Below are 12,948 nucleotides of genomic sequence, written 5' to 3'. Positions count from 1 at the left end.
GCTGCTGTTCCGCTAACCACATGTGGAACTACACTGCCTGCCACAATATATAGATATACCAGACAGTAATAATAGGGCCAATGGTGTAATCAACTTCAGAATAAGACCTGATTTCTTGCAGTAAACTAATTTTAAAAAGGGAATTTCCACATATAAAAGTATATAATTAAATTAAGAATCGGCAAATAAATGTAGAGAAAAGAGGAAAATATAAAAATACAAAATTGCACAGAAGGAAGGTTCCAAAAGTTATAACTTATTGTTATTTATCATGACATAATCAGATCTCATTATATACAGTATAGTAACGTTGGTCGCTGGGTTACTACTGTTCCTCTCTGAGGACTGACCTGGTGCCTACACACATTTATTTATATACAGTATAGTAACGTTGGTCGCTGGGTTACTACTGTTCCTCTCTGAGGACTGACCTGGCGCCCTACACACATTTATTTATATACAGTATAGTAACGTTGGTCGCTGGGTTACTGCTGTTCCTCTCTGAGGACTGACCTGGCGCCTACACACATTTATTTATATACAGTATAGTAACGTTGGTCGCTGGGTTACTACTGTTCCTCTCTGAGGACTGACCTGGCGCCCTACACACATTTAGTTATATACAGTATAGTAACGTTGGTCGCTGGGTTACTACTGTTCCTCTCTGAGGACTAGGGTGACCAACTCATCCCTTTAATCCGGGACACATGTTAATTACACAGGTTCTGTGGCTGGCTTTCACCTGGTTTTAAACTGCCACACCTCAAGACTCCATTTCACCTTGTTTTAAACTGCCACAGAACCTGTGTAATTAATATGTGTCCCGGATTAAAGGGATGAGTTGGTCACCCTACTGAGGACTGACCTGGCGCCCTACACACATTTAGTTATATACAGTATAGTAACGTTGGTCGCTGGGTTACTGCTGTTCCTCTCTGAGGACTGACCTGGCTCCTACACACATTTATTTATATACAGTATAGTAACGTTGGTCGCTGGGTTACTACTGTTCCTCTCTGAGGACTGACCTGGCGCCTACACACATTTATTTATATACAGTATAGTAACGTTGGTCGCTGGGTTACTGCTGTTCCTCTCTGAGGACTGACCTGGCGCCTACACACATTTATTTATATACAGTATAGTAACGTTGGTCGCTGGGTTACTGCTGTTCCTCTCTGAGGACTGACCTGGCGCCTACACACATTTATTTATATACAGTATAGTAACGTTGGTCGCTGGGTTACTGCTGTTCCTCTCTGAGGACTGACCTGGCGCCTACACACATTTATTTATATACAGCATAGTAACGTTGGTCGCTGGGTTACTACTGTTCCTCTCTGAGGACTGACCTGGCGCCTACACACATTTATTTATATACAGTATAGTAACGTTGGTCGCTCGGTTACTACTGTTCCTCGCTGAGGACTGACCTGGCGCCTACACACATTTATTTATATACAGTATAGTAACGTTGGTCGCTGGGTTACTACTGTTCCTCTCTGAGGACTGACCTGGCGCCTACACACATTTATTTATATACAGTATAGTAACGTTGGTCGCTGGGTTACTACTGTTCCTCTCTGAGGACTGACCTGGCGCCTACACACATTTATTTATATACAGTATAGTAACGTTGGTCGCTGGGTTACTACTGTTCCTCTCTGAGGACTGACCTGGTGCCTACACACATTTAGTTATATACAGTATAGTAACGTTGGTCGCTGGGTTACTACTGTTCCTCTCTGAGGACTGACCTGGCGCCTACACACATTTATTTATATACAGTCTAGTAACGTTGGTCGCTGGGTTACTACTGTTCCTCTCTGAGGACTGACCTGGCGCCCTACAAACATTTATTTATATACAGTATAGTAACGTTGGTCGCTCGGTTACTACTGTTCCTCTCTGAGGACTGACCTGGCGCCCTACACACATTTATTTATATACAGTATAGTAACGTTGGTCGCTGGGTTACTACTGTTCCTCTCTGAGGACTGACCTGGCGCCTACACACATTTAGTTATAAACAGTATAGTAACATTGGTCGCTGGGTTACTACTGTTCCTCTCTGAGGACTGACCTGGCGCCTACACACATTTATTTATATACAGTATAGTAACGTTGGTCGCTCGGTTACTACTGTTCCTCTCTGAGGACTGACCTGGCGCCCTACACACATTTATTTATATACAGTATAGTAACGTTGGTCGCTGGGTTACTACTGTTCCTCTCTGAGGACTGACCTGGCGCCTACACACATTTATTTGGTACTTGTTTCCTATCTGGGCGCCCACTAAGTAAATTGAGCACCATGCTATTCTCCGTAGTGAAATCTGATCGCATCGCATCGTACACATACACGATATTGAACGATGCGATGCGATGCGATGCGATCCGATTCGATTTCCCATAGGAAACAATGTTAAATGGCTCAATTTAGCCAAATTATCATAGGAACAATAGTAAATGGGCCAAAAACACCCCTGAACATTGAAATGTCCCCCCAAAAGTAGTTGACGCCACCCCACCATCAACGTGAACCCGAAGCGTGGCGAGCGCAGCGAGCCCGCGAGGGGCGGCGGTACGCGTCCTCCGACCTTTTCATGCCCTACTATCCACTAGGGCGTGGAGTGAGAATAGAATAGTGTGGCGAGCGCAGCGAGCCACCGAGCCCGAAGCGTGGCGAGCGCAGCGAGCCCCGCGAGGGGACGCGGATACCTTCACAGGTAAACGCGTCCCTTTGCGGGCTTCCCAGGTGTCCGCGTCGCCATGGACCCTGGGAAGCCCGCGAGGGGACGCGTATAACTGTGAAGGTATCCGCGTCCCCTCGCGGGGCTCGCTGCGCTCGCCACGCTTCGGGCTCGGTGGCTCGCTGCGCTCGCCACACTATTCTATTCTCACTCCACGCCCTAGTGGATAGTAGGGCATGAAAAGGTCGGAGGACGCGTACCGCCGCCCCTCGCGGGCTCGCTGCGCTCGCCACGCTTCGGGTTCACGTTGATGGCGGGGTGGCGTCAACTACTTTTGGGGGGACATTTCAATGTTCAGGGGTGTTTTTGGCCCATTTACTATTGTTCCTATGATAATTTGGCTAAATTGAGCCATTTAACATTGTTTCCTATGGGAAATCGGATCGCATCGCATCGCATCGCATCGTTCAATATCGTGTATGTGTACGATGCGATGCGATCCGATTTCAGTACGGTGCCGTACGTAGAAAACCTGGGCGCCCAGATAGGAAACAAGTACCATTTATTTATATACAGTATAGTAGCGTTGGTCGCTGGGTTACTACTGTTCCTCTCTGAGGACTGACCTGGCGCCTACACACATTTATTTATATACAGTATAGTAACGATGGTCGCTGGGTTACTACTGTTCCTCTCTGAGGACTGACCTGGCGCCCTACACACATTTATTTATATACAGTATAGTAACGTTGGTCGCTGGGTTACTGCTGTTCCTCTCTGAGGACTGACCTAGCGCCTACACACATTTATTTATATACAGTATAGTAACGTTGGTCGCTCGGTTACTGCTGTTCCTCTCTGAGGACTGACCTGGTGCCTACACACATTTATTTATATACAGTATAGTAACGTTGGTCGCTGGGTTACTACTGTCCCTCTCTGAGGACTGACCTGGCGCCCTACACACATTTATTTATATACAGTATAGTAACGTTGGTCGCTGGGTTACTACTGTCCCTCTCTGAGGACTGACCTGGCGCCCTACACACATTTATTTATATACAGTATAGTAACGTTGGTCGCTGGGTTACTACTGTTCCTCTCTGAGGACTGACCTGGCGCCTACACACATTTATTTATATACAGTATAGTAACGTTGGTCGCTGGGTTACTACTGTTCCTCTCTGAGGACTGACCTGGCGCCTACACACATTTATTTATATACAGTATAGTAACGTTGGTCGCTGAGTTACTACTGTTCCTCTCTGAGGACTGACCTGGCGCCCTACACACATTTAGTTATATACAGTATAGTAACGTTGGTCGCTGGGTTACTACTGTTCCTCTCTGAGGACTGACCTGGCGCCCTACACACATTTATTTATATACAGTATAGTAACGTTGGTCGCTCGGTTACTACTGTTCCTCTCTGAGGACTGACCTGGCGCCTACACACATTTATTTATATACAGTATAGTAACGTTGGTCGCTGGGTTACTACTGTTCCTCTCTGAGGACTGACCTGGCGCCCTACACACATTTATTTATATACAGTATAGTAACGTTGGTCGCTCGGTTACTACTGTTCCTCTCTGAGGACTGACCTGGCGCCTACACACATTTATTTATATACAGTATAGTAACGTTGGTCGCTGGGTTACTACTGTTCCTCTCTGAGGACTGACCTGGCGCCTACACACATTTATTTATATACAGTATAGTAACGTTGGTCGCTGGGTTACTACTGTTCCTCTCTGAGGACTGACCTGGCGCCCTACACACATTTATTTATATACAGTATAGTAACGTTGGTCGCTGGGTTACTGCTGTTCCTCTCTGAGGACTGACCTAGCGCCTACACACATTTATTTATATACAGTATAGTAACGTTGGTCGCTCGGTTACTACTGTTCCTCTCTGAGGACTGACCTGGCGCCTACACACATTTATTTATATACAGTATAGTAACGATGGTCGCTGGGTTACTACTGTTCCTCTCTGAGGACTGACCTGGCGCCCTACACACATTTATTTATATACAGTATAGTAACGTTGGTCGCTGGGTTACTACTGTTCCTCCCTGAGGACTGACCTGGCGCCCTACACACATTTATTTATATACAGTATAGTAACGTTGGTCGCTGGGTTACTGCTGTTCCTCTCTGAGGACTGACCTGGCGCCTACACACATTTATTTATATACAGTATAGTAACGTTGGTCGCTGGGTTACTACTGTTCCTCTCTGAGGACTGACCTGGCGCCCTACACACATTTATTTATATACAGTATAGTAACGTTGGTCGCTGGGTTACTGCTGTTCCTCTCTGAGGACTGACCTGGCGCCTACACACATTTATTTATATACAGTATAGTAACGTTGGTCGCTGGGTTACTGCTGTTCCTCTCTGAGGACTGACCTGGCGCCTACACACATTTATTTATATACAGTATAGTAACGTTGGTCGCTGGGTTACTGCTGTTCCTCTCTGAGGACTGACCTGGCGCCTACACACATTTATTTATATACAGTATACTAACGTTGGTCGCTCGGTTACTACTGTTCCTCGCTGAGGACGGACCTGGTGCCTACACACATTTAGTTATATACAGTATAGTAACGTTGGTCGCTGGGTTACTACTGTTCCTCTCTGAGGACTGACCTGGCGCCCTACACACATTTATTTATATACAGTATACTAACGTTGGTCGCTCGGTTACTACTGTTCCTCTCTGAGGACTGACCTGGTGCCTACACACATTTATTTATATACAGTATAGTAACGTTGGTCGCTCGGTTACTGCTGTTCCTCTCTGAGGACTGACCTGGCGCCTACACACATTTATTTATATACAGTATAGTAACGTTGGTCGCTGGGTTACTACTGTTCCTCTCTGAGGACTGACCTGGCGCCCTACACATTTAGTTATATACAGTATAGTAACGTTGGTCGCTGGGTTACTACTGTTCCTCTCTGAGGACTGACCTGGTGCCTACACACATTTAGTTATATACAGTATACTAACGTTGGTCGCTCGGTTACTACTGTTCCTCCCTGAGGACTGACCTGGCGCCTACACACATTTATTTATATACAGTATAGTAACGTTGGTCGCTGGGTTACTGCTGTTCCTCTCTGAGGACTGACCTAGCGCCTACACACATTTATTTATATACAGTATAGTAACGTTGGTCGCTCGGTTACTACTGTTCCTCTCTGAGGACTGACCTGGCGCCTACACACATTTATTTATATACAGTATAGTAACGATGGTCGCTGGGTTACTACTGTTCCTCTCTGAGGACTGACCTGGCGCCCTACACACATTTATTTATATACAGTATAGTAACGTTGGTCGCTGGGTTACTACTGTTCCTCTCTGAGGACTGACCTAGCGCCTACACACATTTATTTATATACAGTATAGTAACGTTGGTCGCTGGGTTACTGCTGTTCCTCTCTGAGGACTGACCTGGTGCCTACACACATTTATTTATATACAGTATAGTAACGTTGGTCGCTGGGTTACTACTGTCCCTCTCTGAGGACTGACCTGGCGCCCTACACACATTTATTTATATACAGTATAGTAACGTTGGTCGCTGGGTTACTACTGTCCCTCTCTGAGGACTGACCTGGCGCCTACACACATTTAGTTATATACAGTATAGTAACGTTGGTCGCTCGGTTACTACTGTTCCTCTCTGAGGACTGACCTGGCGCCTACACACATTTATTTATATACAGTATAGTAACGTTGGTCGCTGGGTTACTGCTGTTCCTCTCTGAGTACTGACCTGGCGCCTACACACATTTATTTATATACAGTATAGTAACGTTGGTCGCTGGGTTACTACTGTTCCTCTCTGAGGACTGACCTGGCGCCTACACACATTTATTTATATACAGTATAGTAACGTTGGTCGCTGGGTTACTACTGTTCCTCTCTGAGGACTGACCTGGCGCCCTACACACATTTATTTATATACAGTATAGTAACGTTGGTCGCTCGGTTACTACTGTTCCTCTCTGAGGACTGACCTGGCGCCCTACACACATTTATTTATATACAGTATAGTAACGTTGGTCGCTCGGTTACTACTGTCCCTCTCTGAGGACTGACCTGGCGCCCTACACACATTTATTTATATACAGTATAGTAACGTTGGTCGCTGGGTTACTACTGTCCCTCTCTGAGGACTGACCTGGCGCCTACACACATTTAGTTATATACAGTATAGTAACGTTGGTCGCTGGGTTACTACTGTTCCTCTCTGAGGACTGACCTGGCGCCTACACACATTTAGTTATATACAGTATAGTAACGTTGGTCGCTGGGTTACTACTGTCCCTCTCTGAGGACTGACCTGGCGCCCTACACACATTTATTTATATACAGTATAGTAACGTTGGTCGCTGGGTTACTACTGTCCCTCTCTGAGGACTGACCTGGCGCCTACACACATTTAGTTATATACAGTATAGTAACGTTGGTCGCTCGGTTACTACTGTTCCTCTCTGAGGACTGACCTGGCGCCTACACACATTTATTTATATACAGTATAGTAACGTTGGTCGCTGGGTTACTACTGTTCCTCTCTGAGGACTGACCTGGCGCCTACACACATTTATTTATATACAGTATAGTAACGTTGGTCGCTGGGTTACTGCTGTTCCTCTCTGAGTACTGACCTGGCGCCTACACACATTTATTTATATACAGTATAGTAACGTTGGTCGCTGGGTTACTACTGTTCCTCTCTGAGGACTGACCTGGCGCCCTACACACATTTAGTTATATACAGTATAGTAACGTTGGTCGCTGGGTTACTACTGTTCCTCTCTGAGGACTGACCTGGCGCCTACACACATTTATTTATATACAGTATAGTAACGTTGGTCGCTCGGTTACTACTGTCCCTCTCTGAGGACTGACCTGGCGCCCTACACACATTTATTTATATACAGTATAGTAACGTTGGTCGCTCGGTTACTACTGTCCCTCTCTGAGGACTGACCTGGCGCCTACACACATTTATTTATATACAGTATAGTAACGTTGGTCGCTGGGTTACTACTGTTCCTCCCTGAGGACTGACCTGGCGCCTACACACATTTATTTATATACAGTATAGTAACGTTGGTCGCTGGGTTACTGCTGTTCCTCTCTGAGGACTGACCTGGCGCCTACACACATTTATTTATATACAGTATAGTAACGTTGGTCGCTCGGTTACTGCTGTTCCTCTCTGAGGACTGACCTGGCGCCCTACACACATTTAGTTATATACAGTATAGTAACGTTGGTCGCTCGGTTACTGCTGTTCCTCTCTGAGGACTGACCTGGCGCCTACACACATTTATTTATATACAGTATAGTAACGTTGGTCGCTGGGTTACTACTGTTCCTCCCTGAGGACCGACCTGGCGCCTACACACATTTATTTATATACAGTATAGTAACGTTGGTCGCTGGGTTACTGCTGTTCCTCTCTGAGGACTGACCTGGCGCCTACACACATTTATTTATATACAGTATAGTAACGTTGGTCGCTCGGTTACTGCTGTTCCTCTCTGAGGACTGACCTGGCGCCCTACACACATTTAGTTATATACAGTATAGTAACGTTGGTCGCTCGGTTACTGCTGTTCCTCTCTGAGGACTGACCTGGCGCCTACACACATTTATTTATATACAGTATAGTAACGTTGGTCGCTCGGTTACTACTGTTCCTCTCTGAGGACTGACCTGGCGCCCTACACACATTTAGTTATATACAGTATACTAACGTTGGTCGCTGGGTTACTACTGTTCCTCTCTGAGGACTGACCTGGCGCCTACACACATTTATTTATATACAGTATAGTAACGTTGGTCGCTCGGTTACTACTGTTCCTCTCTGAGGACTGACCTGGCGCCTACACACATTTATTTATATACAGTATAGTAACGTTGGTCGCTCGGTTACTACTGTTCCTCTCTGAGGACTGACCTGGCGCCTACACACATTTATTTATATACAGTATAGTAACGTTGGTCGCTCGGTTACTACTGTTCCTCTCTGAGGACTGACCTGGTGCCTACACACATTTATTTATATACAGTATAGTAACGTTGGTCGCTCGGTTACTACTGTTCCTCTCTGAGGACTGACCTGGCGCCTACACACATTTATTTATATACAGTATAGTAACGTTGGTCGCTCGGTTACTACTGTTCCTCTCTGAGGACTGACCTGGCGCCTACACACATTTAGTTATATACAGTATAGTAACGTTGGTCGCTGGGTTACTGCTGTTCCTCTCTGAGGACTGACCTGGCGCCCTACACACATTTAGTTATATACAGTATAGTAACGTTGGTCGCTGGGTTACTGCTGTTCCTCTCTGAGGACTGACCTGGCGCCTACACACATTTAGTTATATACAGTATAGTAACGTTGGTCGCTCGGTTACTACTGTTCCTCTCTGAGGACTGACCTGGCGTCCTACACACATTTAGTTATATACAGTATAGTAACGTTGGTCGCTGGGTTACTACTGTTCCTCTCTGAGGACTGACCTGGCGCCTACACACATTTAGTTATATACAGTATAGTAACGTTGGTCACTGGGTTACTACTGTTCCTCTCTGAGGACTGACCTGGCGCCTACACACATTTATTTATATACAGTATAGTAACGTTGGTCGCTGGGTTACTACTGTTCCTCTCTGAGGACTGACCTGGCGCCTACACACATTTATTTTTATACAGTATAGTAACGTTGGTCTCTGGGTTACTGCTGTTCCTCTCTGAGGACCGACCTGGCGCCTACACACATTTAGTTATATACAGTATAGTAACGTTGGTCGCTGGGTTACTGCTGTTCCTCTCTGAGGACTGACCTGGTGCCTACACACATTTAGTTATATACAGTATAGTAACGTTGGTCGCTGGGTTACTACTGTTCCTCGCTGAGGACTGACCTGGTGCCTACACACATTTAGTTATATACAGTATAGTGACGTTGGTCGCTGGGTTACTACTGTTCCTCTCTGAGGACTGACCTGGCTCCTACACACATTTATTTATATACAGTATAGTAACGTTGGTCGCTGGGTTAATGCTGTTCCTCTCTGAGGACTGACCTGGCGCCTACACACATTTATTTATATACAGTATAGTAACGTTGGTCGCTGGGTTACTACTGTTCCTCTCTGAGGACTGACCTGGCGCCTACACACATTTATTTATATACAGTATAGTAACGTTGGTCGCTCGGTTACTACTGTTCCTCTTTGAGGACTGACCTGGCGCCTACACACATTTAGTTATATACAGTATAGTAACGTTGGTCGCTGGGTTACTGCTGTTCCTCTCTGAGGACTGACCTGGCGCCTACACACATTTAGTTATATACAGTATAGTAACGATGGTCGCTGGGTTACTACTGTTCCTCTCTGAGGACTGACCTGGCTCCTACACACATTTATTTATATACAGTATAGTAACGTTGGTCGCTCGGTTACTGCTGTTCCTCTCTGAGGACTGACCTGGCGCCTACACACATTTATTTATATACAGTATAGTAACGTTGGTCGCTGGGTTACTGCTGTTCCTCTCTGAGGACTGACCTGGCGCCTACACACATTTAGTTATATACAGTATAGTAACGTTGGTCGCTGGGTTACTGCTGTTCCTCTCTGAGGACTGACCTGGCGCCTACACACATTTAGTTATATACAGTATAGTAACGTTGGTCGCTGGGTTACTGCTGTTCCTCGCTGAGGACTGACCTGGCGCCTACACACATTTAGTTATATACAGTATAGTAACGTTGGTCGCTGGGTTACTACTGTTCCTCTCTGTGGACTGACCTGGCGCCCTACACACATTTAGTTATATACAGTATAGTAACGTTGGTCGCTGGGTTACTACTGTTCCTCTCTGAGGACTGACCTGGCGCCTACACACATTTAGTTATATACAGTATAGTAACGATGGTCGCTGGGTTACTACTGTTCCTCTCTGAGGACTGACCTGGCGCCTACACACATTTATTTATATACAGTATAGTAACGTTGGTCGCTGGGTTACTACTGTTCCTCTCTGAGGACTGACCTGGCGCCCTACACACATTTATTTATATACCTCATTTTTACAGTTTATAGGGTACTCTTTACTTAGCACGGCGCCCATCGCGGCCATCGAGGGCATTGAATGCACTAAAAAATCGGGTGCGACGCGACCGACGCGATGCCCGCGATTTCCCATAGGGAACAATGTTAAATGTCTCAATTGACCCGATTTTCCTGTTCAGTGCCTCAATTGACCTGATTTTTCCATAGGAAACAATGTTAAATGGGCCACAGAGGCCAAATAGGCACCCTGAAGTGTGAAATGGCCCCCACAATTGTTAACGCCACTCCACGATCAACGTGAACCCGAAGCGTGGCGAGCGCAGCGAACCCGCGAGGGGCGGCGGTACGCGTCCTACGACCTTTTCATACCCCCACTATCCACGTCGGCGTGGAGTTGAGAATAGAAAGTGTGGCGAGCGCAGCGAGCCACCGAGCCCGAAGCGTGGCGAGCGGACGCGGATACCTATGAAGCCCGCGAGGGGACGCGTATACCTGTGAAGCCCGCGAAGGGACGCGTTTACCTGTGAAGGTATCCGCGTCCACTCGCCACGCTTCGGGCTTGGTGGCTCGCTGCGTTCGCCACACTATTCTATTCTCAACTCCACGCCGACGTGGATAGTGGGGGTATGAAAAGGTCGTAGGATGCGTACCGCCGCCGCTCGCCACGCTTCGGGTTGACGTTGATCGTGGGGTGGCGTTAACAATTGTGGGGGCCATTTCACACTTCAGGGTGCCTATTTGGGCTCTGTGGGCCATTTAACATTGTTTCCTATGGAAAAATCGGGTCAATTGAGGCATTTAACATTGTTCCCTATGGGAAATTGCGGGCATCGCGCCGGTCGCGTCGCACCCGATTTTTAGTGCATTCAATGCCCGCGATGCCCACGATCAAAATCGTGGGCGCCGTGCTAGGAAAGAGTACAGTTTATAGACAGATTATTAATTCTCCTTTTAGATCAATAGATTTTGTCGCTTAAAAACAATCCCCATTTCTTACATATATCTACAGGGAATCGGGACATCTGTCAGACCAGACTTAGGTCTACAATCATTAGGTCGACCCCGGAAGGTCGACTGGCCCCAAGGTCGACGTGGGCCAAGGTCGACAGTCATTAGGTCGACATGAGTTTTTCACTGTTTTTTGACCCGAATGTCAACACAGTGGACATGGACACAGTTGGAGTTGAACCGCAGCCCCTCGCTGAGCTCGCTTCGTTTGCAATGCTTCGGGCACGGTGACTCGCTGCGCTCGGCACACTATTTTATTCTTCCACCACGCCCTAGTGGATACCTCCCAACTTCTGTGTTGGGGAAATAGGGGCGGGGCGTATGCAAATGAGGTTATGCAAATTAGCACAAGCCGCGACCTCATTTTCATACGAGAATAGACACTGTGCGCATGCGCACAGCGTCTATTCTATTAGATTGGGGGGTCTCCCAACTGCCGTACTGCCGCCATAGCGGATATACATGTATTTGCTGTACAATGGCGACAGGTTAATATTGGAGAAGCAAAGTAAAATGTTATTGTTCTTTAACGTCAGTGGTGACCCACGGGGACATCGCCCACGGGGACATCATCTGTGTAATATGTAACTGGCACTACTGGGGAATAATATGTAACTGGCACTACTGGGGAAATCATATGTAACTGGCACTACTGGCACTACTGGGGAATAATATGTAACTGGCACTACTGGGGAATAATATGTAACTGGCACTACTGGGGAAATCATATGTAACTGGCACTACTGGGGAAATCATATGTAACTGGCACTACTGGGGAATAATATGTAACTGGCACTACTGGGGAATAATATGTAACTGGCACTACTGGGGAATAATATGTAACTGGCACTACTGGGGAATAATAGGTAACTGGCACTACTGGGGAATAATAGGTAACTGGCACTACTGGGGAATAATAGGTAACTGGCACTACTGGGGAATAATAGGTAACTGGCACTACTGGGGAATAATAGGTAACTGGCACTACTGGGGAATAATATGTAACTGGCACTACTGGGGAATAATATGTAACTGGCACTACTGGGGAATAATATTTAACTGGCACTACTGGGGAATAATATGTAACTGGCACTACTGGGGAATAATATGTAACTGGCACTACTG

General features: G+C 46.4%; 1 protein-coding gene across 5 annotated transcripts in view; it reads right to left on the bottom strand.

Annotated features, from left to right (window-relative positions):
* Positions 1–12,948, bottom strand: part of LOC146054628 (disintegrin and metalloproteinase domain-containing protein 33-like) — a 184,012-nt gene that overhangs the window by 59,844 nt on the left and 111,220 nt on the right. The window lies entirely within an intron of this gene.

This window comes from Crinia signifera, chromosome 1 (assembly GCF_055691185.1).
Source record: "Crinia signifera chromosome 1, ASM5569118v1, whole genome shotgun sequence".
Classification (NCBI taxonomy): Eukaryota; Metazoa; Chordata; class Amphibia; order Anura; family Myobatrachidae; genus Crinia; species Crinia signifera.
This window is presented reverse-complemented; position numbering and strand designations above follow the sequence as displayed.